Below are 11,911 nucleotides of genomic sequence, written 5' to 3'. Positions count from 1 at the left end.
AGCACCATGATTTCTTGAAGCTAGGAAAGAATTTCACTCCTGACCCCCCTCTCAGATGCAAGTAGAAAATATTCATTTGTGGAAGGGCTCATGAGGGCAGGTTCTAGTTTGCCTGAACAGACATGCCACTAACACGCCTCATAGAACTCATTCCCATCCTCGCATGACAGTTCCCTTCAATTCATGTGTTTGATTTGGGAAGCTCACTGTTTTATTGATTTGCATTTAGGGATAGAGCTAGAAGCCCCTTACTCGGGCATTAACTTTGAAGGGCGCTTAGGCAGCTTTAGGATTTGGATCATAGTAATTACCCAGATAATACTGACCAATAGGAGGGGTACATAAGGGAGCCCTTGTCATGGGCTATCTGTGTCTACTGATCTGGCTAACTTATATCCCTTGGACATTTTTAGTTTGTTAGTTACCAAAATCCACAACAAGAAACTAATTTAAGAACAATCAAAAAATTGCCATAGCTTATCAGACCACTAATCCCATCAAATCCTGCTTCCTGCCATTTTAGAGGAGGGTGTAAACTCTCCCAGCCAATATCTTTTTGGCAAACGTATGTCTGTAGTTCCTTCTTCGCTTAACGTCTCTGGGATGCAGTGACTTCGCTACTGGCGATGTGGGAGTGAAATTACATCAGAGCACAGGATGCCCAGATGCCACCATGCAGCTTTCAGATGTTGCCAAATGTCTCTCCCTTACATTATTAAATGAACAGAAACTAAGTACATTACTCTGTATCAATAGCAATGCAGGGGAAATGTGTTTAGACCAAGCTGTGAAGCAAATGGCTAGAGAACAATACCTTGTTCATCTGGAGTGGAAAGACTTGGTATTTTATTGTTAGAATGGGATTGACAATGTGTTCAAAACACAAAAATGAAGACAGTCCCTGCCCCGATGAGTTTACAATCTGAGAGAGAAGAGCTAGGAGATAGGAAGCCATGGGAAATATAGAACATGGAATATCTTCAAGGTGGTGGTATAAAACATGTATTTTACTAAACTCCCTTCTTGGAAGAACTGTAGAAGAAGTGAGTTTATTTGGAATCTGAACCTGTGACTTGGATGTGAAATGACTGTGAACTTAATTTGGTTCCTATACAGCCTGATCCCATTTCACTGGAAGTGAATGAGAAATTTTACAATTAATTTCAGTCAGAGCAGTACTGAGCCTAGGCTAGACTCTCTCTTTGTCACAGCACTTCTCCTATCCGGTAAATCCTGGTTCTGCTGAAGTCTGTAGGACTAGGATATGCTGATATATACATATACGTGAAGGGCAGCGTGGCTCTGAGGAATATGAATGGGACTGGGACCCAGAAGGCCTGGGTTATACTTCCAACTTTGCAACCAACAGTCTGTGTGACCTTGGGCAAGCCACATAACCCCAGTTGCCATGTCTGTGAAACGGGAGATGATAATCTATCCCAGGGGGCTCTAAACTTTTTAAATCGCGCACCCCCAGGGCCAACTCTGGGGAAGCAACCAAAAAAAAAAGAGAGAGAGAGCTGCCACCGGGGTCCCGCCCAAGGCGGAGCGGGGGAGGGCCGGGGTGCCGCCCAAGACGGCGCGGGGAGATGGTCTTGTGCACCCCACTTTGGAGACTACTGATCTATCCCACAGGGGCACGCAGCAAGGATTAATTAGCTACCGCATGTTAATGTAGTATATTAACGTGCGTGTGTGTATGTCCAGTTGCCAAGAAATCTGTGTCCACAGTGCAAAACAACCCCAACAGCTTCCACTAAATCATCCCCTTGCTGGCAGTCTGAGCAGAAGCCTAATGCTGACTGGGCCATGCAGTCTGAACGCCTCTCCCATCCTCGGGGTGCTCCCTCCAGCCCAGATCTGAGCCATGTTGGTGAGGCGAGCTTGCCCTGCCGCTTGGCCAGGCTGTACCTGCTCAGCAGAGAAGCAAGACTTCAGCCTTCAGGATCCTCAGTCCCCCAGCACCAAAGCCATTCTGTAAAAATGCTGATTTGCTGTCTGTGCTGGTTTTTCCCCCGCTCCACTCAGTCTGGAGGTCAGTGGGTTTTACTTTCTGGTTCTAGTCAGTTTTATGCCCTCTCTAATGTACACGCAGCAGGTGGCTGTGCTGGAGGTTCCCGCGCTGCACCGAGGACCAGACCTGTGCTCCATCTAGCTCAGCAGCCAGTGGAAGGTTCACTTACATATGCTTTCTCAGCTTACTCAACTCTGAGTTTTGACCCTTAAAACACTCGCAACTGTCTGCCTTTCGTTATGTGCCTGTGACTGTCAGTTCATGTTTTCTTCTCCCTGGGTCATTTCTGTGGGGTTGAGAAGCTTGGCCCTTAACAGCCCATTCCCGAATACCGCAATTGCCACCTATACTAGTGTCTGGCCGAGGACCCAGCTGAACGGTCAGTATGTGACAAATGCTGCCTTAGCTCCTGTTGAGTCCTAAGGGAGAATGACCCACTGAGAAAAGCAAAATAAATGTTCCTTTCTCATGTTTTCCCCGGGCTGAGCTGCTCTTCACCCTGCAAGATCTTCCCAGAGGAAGCAGCTCTTTGCCGCCAAAGAAATGCTGGGATGGCGTCAGTAGCAGGCAAATAATAACCTGTATGATTCCTGCTCCAACTTTGGGGGAGCTCACTACAGCTGGCTCTAGATGACAGCCCGTATGCAAACTCCTACCCACCGCAGGCAGGGAAGGGCAGAGGGAGAGAAGTCTGAGAGAATGCTACTTTTAGAACATTATCCCTGCACAGATCTAAAGGGCTTCACGAAGGTAGGTCAGTGTCATTATCTCTCCATTGTACTGATGAGGGAAACCGAGACACATGGGGATGAAGGCCTAAAGGGGAGGGTTTTCAAAGGCACGTTAAGAGCAGTTGGGTGCTTAACTGCCATTTGTGTCTTTGAACATCTTGCCCACAATGTTAAAGCCCGTTTTTGTTTTTTGTTTTTTTTAGCGGGTGGGGGGGGCTGTCTAAAGTTAAGCATAATTAGGCATCTGAACGTTGTTTGAGTTTTTTTTTGTCTGGAGTGTGGAGCAACTGCACCTCCTAATGCCATCAGAGCAGTGGTGTACCTTCTGCTGGTCTGCATGTCACATGCAAGCTTTGGATCAATGCATACTCCAAGTAAGGTAGCCTGAAGTCAACGCACTACTGTGCTGCATGCCTAGAAAGCATCATGCTCACTCAGCTTTAGATCCAGGGCTGTAGTTGTTCTCCTTCTGGAACTATTTAGGCAGCTTCCCCTCCCACCCCACCCCCCCAGGGCATGCACTTCAGCCACAGAGAGGTGCAGGGATTCCTCAAAGCTGACAAGGTCCAGAGGCTGGGAAGAGGAGGAGTCTTTGCCAAGACTCTGTGTTTGTGGGGTTTGAATCCAGACTGAGCCTGTGATCTTTGGCTTGACTGATAAGGTGAGGATGCTGGATGAGGAAAATCCCTAAAGTAGGCATAGGAGAGAGGAGGGGAAATAAATAAAACCCCAAGCAGGGCAGAACTGGATGGGGGCAGTTTATACAAGCTGCTCAGCCCAATAATTACAGCTTGATTTGTTTTGGTGGAGGTGTAGGGGATATGTTAGCTGATCCTGCCCGCCCGTTTAATGATTATACTTTGTCATATATTTGTCACACAACTCCTTCCAAAGGATTGCAAAGCAAACTTAAACAAGAACCACTTCGCTCATGCCACCCAGCCCTGGGATGTGCCAGCTGTGACGCTAGCCTTTGGAGGCAATGGGCACTGACCCCTGCATGCTCCCACAGGAGTATATAGCAGATTTCCGATGCCTCTGGGCCTCAGCAGCTACAGAACAGCGCACAGCCGTGTTGTGTGACAGGATGGGACAGGAAGCGAAGCAGCACCCTGAATCCAGTTGCAACGACACAGGGGAAATTTAGAAGAGGCAGAATAAGATTGCTCACCAGGATATTAGAGCTAATTTCCCTTCTGTCGCGGGATCTCTAATTGCCAGTTGTGGTCAGGCTTTGGTTTTATGACTCATCTAAATGACAGCATGGTGGCTTCCTGCCCTAACTCTTATGACTTGGCCATTATATAGTCTCCCAATAGAAATGAGTATTGTAAAGATACTTCTATGTGGACTTTCAACTATGGATTCGATTTGGATTGTTTTTGCCTTTTTAATGGAATTAGCTAAAATAGCAACGTATTCTGCTGTTCTAAGAACTGACACTTCCTGCTGGGCTTATCCTTGTGCACTGCAGCTTGAACTTCTCATTCAATATTTTGCTCCCGTTATTCAAGTGAATGACATTTGGCCTCCTTTTATCATAATTCTTCTATTTCCCACGGCTCGCTGAGAAGAGGAAAGAGGGAAAAAAAGGACTCGTTGACAAAGTAATAGGTCATTTACCAAGTTGTGAGGGTTCCAGAGTAAGGGCCCAGCCAGGTCACTTTTCCTCTGAGCGGGCGGCCCCACCGATGCCAACATGAGAGAAGCACGACAGGGCTTGTGGTCCCATCTGATGTGGGAAGCACGGAGTAATTGATTTTTTTAATCGTGCCTGTGATTCAGCAATAATGCTTTGGTGAGAAGTGCACAGAGAGAGAGAGAGAGAGAGTGGGAGGGATGTGATAGCAATTAAAGGAGAATAATAAAAGCAATTAAATGTGGAGGGATGAGATGCAGAATTGCTGGGCAGGGCAGCGGTGGTTGTGCTGCTGAGAGGACATGATTGTGGGGAAAGGTGATCGAGCCCACGATTGCTTTGTTTAAATTCCTTACCTAAATGCTTCTGTACCAGTCTGTTACACCAAAGCATCTCATTTAGAGCTGAGCCTCTAGAGAATTTAGTGCTAGGAGTCAGCTGGACTCCTACCGCATCTTCAAGAGAGCTCACAGACCCAGAACACGTGTCCAAATTCACCTCTTCTCTCCCTGGCATGTGGTTGGACTACACCCAGCAGTGTTCCGTGAACCGCAGCCCAAGCTTCCTCCTGGAACTTGTGATGCCCCTGCTAGGATCTCCTCTGTCCTAGCTCCCTGTAAGGACCTGCCCAGCCTCCCTTTTATATGAGGGCTGGAGTTAATGAGCTGCACCTGCCAAAATCATTGGTGGGTCTGTGGAAGCGTCTCCTTGTTATTTGGGAGACTGTAAGACTCCAGAAGCTGATTTCCTTTTCAGCTGCAGTAATCCAGGCTATATTAGTGTGCACACCTGCCCTGCCAATGGGACTCGGCTCTAGGACCGAGAGGTAACTTCGGTCTCCATGACTTGGTCACTCTTTGGCCATCCTGCTGAGGCTGCCCATTATGCAGCCTGTCCTGTCAATAGCAATAATAATTAGAGACTTCAAATGAGGTGCAAAGGTGAACAAAAGCCCAAACAAGCAGGATGCAACATTCAGACCTGAGGTTTGAGATCTATAGGGAATGGAGATAAGCCTGAGCAAAAACCTTGGATCCAGCACATGTACCCTGCAATGGTGCACTGTAATGGAGTATGGGTCTAGAATGGGTCAAACCGAAACCCAGAACCTGCCAAACTGAGATGGGAATCTCTATCCGGGGCTTTCTTGTGGTACGTCGGGCCTTTTGGGATGTCTGTAAACTGTAGTGTAATGGAGGAAGTTTTGAGCTTGTACGAAACTCAGTGGAGGCTTAGATCCCAGTCCTCATGCAGCCCAATTACAAACAGTCTCCCTAAGGCAGGGGTTTTCAAACTGGGGGTCGGGACCCCTCAGGGGGTTGTGAGGTTATGTGGGGGTCATGAGCTGTCAGCCTCCACCCCCAAACCCCGCTTCACCTCCCGCAGTTATAATAGTGTTAAATATCGTTTGAATTGATAAGGGGAGGGGGTCCCATAAAGAGGCTTGCTGTGTGAAAGGAATCACCAATTCAAAAGTTTGAGAACCACTGCTCTAAGGGTTCACGGTGTGTGAAGATGGGTGCACAGGGGAGATGTTTTTGTGCTTGTTTGCTGCAGTCTGGAGCCAGTAGCAAGAGACCAGGCCATCCCATGCGTTGTCAGGCAATAAAATGAGCAGCAAGGATGTAATTCCAGGCCTCTGTTTGAAACAGAAGTATCAGATGTTTTTTCTGAGGCTGGCAGACGAGAGGCTGCTGGAGTCTCAGGTGGTTCTGAGGGGAAGACTGTGTGTACAGAGTATTGTAACTGATGTGCAGCCGCATGCGCCAGACCCCTGCTGGGGAGCCTCTCTTCCAGGGGACAGCTAGCCATGGCTGCCTCAGATTGCCTTTCACAATCCTTAGTATGACCATACACGTCCCCTCTAAATTCCACGTCGAATTCTGCTGTTGCAATTCCTCCTTTCCTGGCTTAAATCCTGTGGGCTGGAAATATTCTTAACAGCGAAGGTTTTATCCGCCACTCTGCAGACGCACTCCTTCAGCTCTGCAAATGGAGTTGGTAGACAGTATTCTCAGCTGTGTGAAGGCTCTGTTACACTGCTAGAGCACAGCAGTGTGCCAGGTGCCTTAATGTTACTGAGAATTAGACCCCGTGCATGCAAAACCCTGAAGTGTTTGAACTGGAAGTGGGAATGCTTCCATCCAGGTATCCTCCATTTGTAAAGGGTTTTCTTTCTGCCTGGTTTGGGAGAGGACTTCTGGACCTTTAAAGGAAGTGGCATGTCTACATCTCTAGTAGTAACCCTGCTCTCATAATACCTTCATCAAAGGATCCCAAAGCACTGTACAAATACAGTGAATTTTGCCTCATTACTCTTCCTGAGGCAGGTAAATAGTATCCCTGTTCGACAGATGGGGAAAGTGAGGTACAGAGTAGTAAAGTGACTTGCCCAAGGTCATAGACATTCAGTGGCAGAGCTGGGAATAGAACCCAGGAATCCTGGTTCTCTCTTCTATGTGCTAATCACAAAACCAGACATGAACAGCTTTCTGATGGGCTACCACTAAGGCCCAGGCCTAGAAGGAAGTTCTGCCTCTCTGAACAGCTGGAGCGGAAGTGCAAAAGGGACTCTCCTAGCCCCACCCAAAGATGATAAAGCTCATCCAGCGGTACATCCAGGAATGCATCAGTTGCTCTGGCAGGTTTGGAGGGACTAGAGTTGAGCAATGCTCCCTAGCGTTAACCGCGAGTTGCTTTTGTTTATTCCTCCGATCCCATCAAATAGAGAGAGGCTCCTCTGTTTTGTTGAACAGTGACTTTGCCTTTGTTGTCAAAGCAGCAAGCCAGGCTGGTCTGAAGAGGAAAGTGTAATTAAAGTTTGCACAGACAAAGGCATTTGGTGGCGAGATACAGTGTTGCTGAATCCACAAGGGGCACAATTAACTGATAAGAGTAAACTAATTGTTATTCATATTAAATTAGGGCACGGGTGATTTGGAAAATCTATAGACACTCCCATATGCTTTGCAATTTTGAATTGCAGATTATGGTTTTATGGGGCCCTTCTGGGATTTGGATTATAGAACCAGAGTGTGGAGTTGTAGCTAAACTGAACGTTCCCTGCCCTGATTAACTACATGATAAAAACATAAATGTGCACATCAGAGGATTTATCTCCATGTTTGCATATTAATTTTTTCAGGTATTAGCACTGGAGGCTTTTATAGACCCGAATGACTCCAGTTAGCAGCAGTTGTGTGAATACAGTTGAGGCAACGTGATTCCAGCGTTTGCCATATATGATGGGGCCATGTACCTATGTGTATGCTTGGGAGGGAGATAAGGCCTTGCATACACTAGGGACCCGGACATTGCTTGAGTGACATGGGGCCGTGCACACAAAGGGGGGGGGCGGTGTGTGTGTGTGTGTGTGTGTGTGAGGTTGAGAGGTGTTTGCAGTCCTTTCTACTGTGCGCAAGGTGGATTGTGCTGTCTGTGGTTGTGGTGCAGTTGCGCCAAACTCAGCACTGGCTTCCAACCTGTGCAATCTCACTGCTGTCAACAGGATTGAGTAGGGACATAAATGAGAGTCAGGTTTGGCACCGTGGTGTGTGCTGTTTGCTGTGCAATAACAGAAGGCTGCTTGGGCTTTCACGGAGCTTCTCAATCACTAAGTTCCATTTCCACGTTATTGGTTTAAGATGGCCCTAAAACTTAGTATTTATAAATGAGACATGAAAGTCTTTCTCTAAATTGCACTTGGGACATGTGGAACATTATTTTGTGCCTGTGGTTTTTTTTGCTGTTCAACTTCACTGTTGCAGTCCCACAAGGTGGGAGGGATAATTGTCCTACCTTGTCACAAGCGTGTGCCTGCAGGAAGATTCTCCACTGGCCAAGCCCACAGGTGGCTGGGGAACAGCTGGAGAAGAGTGTGACCAACAATAGCACAGGGAGGGTATGTCAGCAAAGCAATTAAAGCACTTGTGCCGAGAGAGAAAAGTATGCAACTTTCTGGAACTTCCTCACAAGGTTTCTTGGCCGTGAAATCGGGGAGCGGGGGAGGTTATGAACTTCAGGGGTGAATTTGGCCTGGGATGTCTCCTGGAGAGGCTAAGACTCCCAGAGTTAGCTTCAGCAGCATGCATGCTCTTTCTGTCTCCCTCCCTTAGGTTCTCAAACTGCACTATCCAAAGCAAAGGCAAGAGCAGCTGACCTGCCTGCTGCCTGTTCAGTGAGCTGTTGGTTTGGAAACATGGAGCTTAATTACAGAGCAAAGCACAGAGAGCTGGAACGCTGACTCTGTTTGTTTTTAGGTGGGGAGCTTTCCACTGAATTAAAATCCCACTGAGAACAGTTTAAAGGCTTGTGATTTAGCACCAAGCAGGTTGCACTAGTCTCTGAACAATCTCTGCCTTGGACTCTGGCCAAAGTAATGATCAGAGAATGGCTGTAGCAGGACAAAGAGTCCAGGGGTTATTGAATCACTCCTTCCAGCTCCCAGCGACTCACTAAACCATTTGCTTTTAGACATTTTCCTGATTTAACTCTACCCACAATGGATCTTTAGCCCAGCAGGGATAGAGACTAATAGCAACTGGTTTCCTGCAATCCTTGAAGAAGCACTGCTGTGAGATGGGAGCTGTGTGTGACTTATTCCATTGCTTTCCTTGCTACTGTGTTAATATAGACTGAGTCCTTCTCCCGGGGAAAGGCGACTTTCTTGCTGGCTCAGTGTGGAGGTTCTACCACTGGAAGAGAGAATCCAGTAGTGAAATGCCAGGCTAGGGCTTGCTGGGATTTCTTCCTCCATCTTCCATTGTTCATGCAAGGCGTACGGGGCTTAACTTTGTTGCTGACTCAAAGAGGAGTCTGATGTCCCAACTCCACTTCTTGCAGCAGCACCCTGGGTTTCCCTCGAAGGCCTCACATCCGCACCGTAATCCACCTGCTTGGCTTATGAGAGCCCCTGGGATGGCAGCCACCTGCAGACTTCTAGCAATGTTCAAATGCAGGTGTCCTTGTTAGCTGGGCTAGTTAGATGGACTCGTGAGGATTCTCTGCCCTTCCATGCTGGGAGTCTTTCCCTTCCCTCCCCTCAACCACCATTGATTCTCTCTCTCTCTCTCTCTCTCTCTCTCTCCTTGCTGGAAATGTCAGTGTCATTGCCCATCTTCCTAGGCACAGTTAAGGAGGGCCACAGCTAGCATTGAAGGCAATGGCACGTTATGAAGTACTGGCTAGTTCATATGCCCTCTGACAGCTGGTAGCTGAAGAAGCTTGCCCATTAGCTCAAGTGGAAGAGGTATTTTTAAGTGGAAACCTGGACTTTCTGTCCCCTGCACTACAGGATTTGTCTTTGTCTCCTCTGTTCCAGTCAATGTTGCTTCCAGAGTCATGGCAGTGAAAGGCTGGGTATTATGTAGGCAAGCCTGATAAATGCCACAAAAACCTGAGAGTAGATGGTTACAATGATGGGGCTACCCAGGACCCAAACAGGAGGAATGGCTGCTAATGAGGATGGAGGTGCATTGGCAGAGCTGTGGCTGGCATAGCAGGTGAGGTCTGCAAGTCAGGGAAGAGATGCATTGTCCAGGAGAAATATACGCAACTCTAGCTCCTTGCAGTACTCCTGCTTCTTTATAATTGTGCATGTGCACACACACAGCTGAAACATATCCCATTGTTTTCTAAATATTTGCCATCATTATCTCCCCCATTGCACCTCTGCTAATGAGGTTATTGTTTAGCAATGGAGAGAAGCATCTTCTCCTGTTTTTTGTCTCTAGCCACAGCCAAATTTTGAACAGAGATTCTCCTGACAATGCCAGATGGCGAGCTGTGTGCAATGGGGAAAGGGAGGAAAAGGAGTCAAGCTTCAGCTTTGCCCCCTCCTGGGGAAAAGCCAGTCAAGATTCAGTCTACTCTAGCCCTGCCTCAAGTGGGTATTGGGGCTGGGAGGTGACTATAAAGAGCACTGCAAAGGAATTCGGCCACCTGACCACTCTTGTGAGTAGGCAGTTTGTCAGGCTGGGAGCCTGATTACTCCAGCGATTGTGTTTAGTTGCGGGTTTCTTGTGCCTCCAATCCTGTGGTAATAAACCTTATATAATCCTAGTCAGAAGTACAGCATTAATATTTTTAAAAATGACATTTAAGATATTGAATTTACATTGCATCCACCCAAAGTATATTTTTGGTGCATATTTTGTTGTGCGGCAATAAGAACAGGGTTTGGGAGGGGGGATGGAAATAATGCTGCTCAGTTTAAATACTCTGTTGTCAACTGCTACGCTGCCTGTTTTAGATTTGTGTCCAGTGTAGAATGCTCTCACTCCTCCTATAGGTAAACAATGTCTACTGCCCCTGCCACATTACACCATAGTCTCTTGGGAGGTTGTTTGAGTTCCTCTTCACGCCCATCTCCATCTTGCCCAGGCTTGCCCTGACCCTGGGAGGTGGCACCGGCGAATATATGGCATGCACAATACCATGCATGTGAACAAGTCAATGTGCAGCCAGCGCAAGGTTCACGGAGACACCCTTGCTGAATGGCTCAGCAGCAGCCCTGCGCCATTGTTGTGCTGCTTGATCATGGAACAAGCTCAAACTGTTTCTGAGTCTGTAATTTTCAGTTTTTCTTGTTCTCCCACACACACCCCACCTATTTTCTTTGCTGTTAGCAATAGGCTGGGGCTAGAATGCCATTTCCCAAGACCCTGCACTTTTATGGGGCTTCTGAGACTCCAGTTCAGAGCTGAGCCTGAATTTGCAGCTCCCTGCTATTTCTATTATGACCAGATCCAAGGAGCGTTGGAGTTTTGAGTGTTCAAAATATACAGCTGGATTTTGTGGCATGAGTCCATTTTTAATTTCCTTCCCCCATAGAAAGTCTAATCTCCCCCCCCACACACACACACACCCACCCACACACCTACCTAAAGCCTGCACCATGCATAGTGTGGAATTTCCCCCAGATCCCTGTCTTAATAAGGGTGACCCCCTCCCCCACCAATTGCTTTTTAAACATGCCCCTGGCTCCCAGGGCAGCATCCGCCCTTTCGATGTAATTGGACATCATGAATTTTTAATAGATGTAGAGCTCAGCAAAACCCTTATTACTAGCTGAATTGGCACAAAATTGCCAAACGAGTAGAGTATTTGGAGCTGAGCTCTCCCTAGGTACCTTGCTGAAAATGATAACGCCCAGTGACAAAAGGGCCATGTTCTCTTCACATACCGGAACTGGACCATTTGTAGGAAAACAGCAGGGCAAAGGCTGACCTGACTGGATTTTCTTTTGTGTGTAACACTTCAGAAGTCTCTCCAGCTCTGGTGAAAGATGCTGGATTGACAGCCCTGGAGACTGAAGTTGTCTTCTACTTACCCTTGGAGCAGGTACCGCATGTGGGGCAGCTACTGGGCAAAATTCCCTGACACACCACCCTCCTGCCATTATACTTCTACCAGATCTGGTGACATTGCCTCTACAGAGAAAGGACACATCACGCTTGGTGGTTTATTGAATCCAGGCTTCTTTGCTGAGACTGGCAACAAGGAGCCCTGATTTGTGACTGTGGTGGA

The sequence above is a fragment of the Lepidochelys olivacea genome (assembly GCF_965140295.1).
Source record: "Lepidochelys olivacea isolate rLepOli2 genome assembly, chromosome: 22".
In the NCBI taxonomy this organism is placed as follows: Eukaryota; Metazoa; Chordata; order Testudines; family Cheloniidae; genus Lepidochelys; species Lepidochelys olivacea.
Note: the sequence above shows the minus strand (reverse complement) of the source record.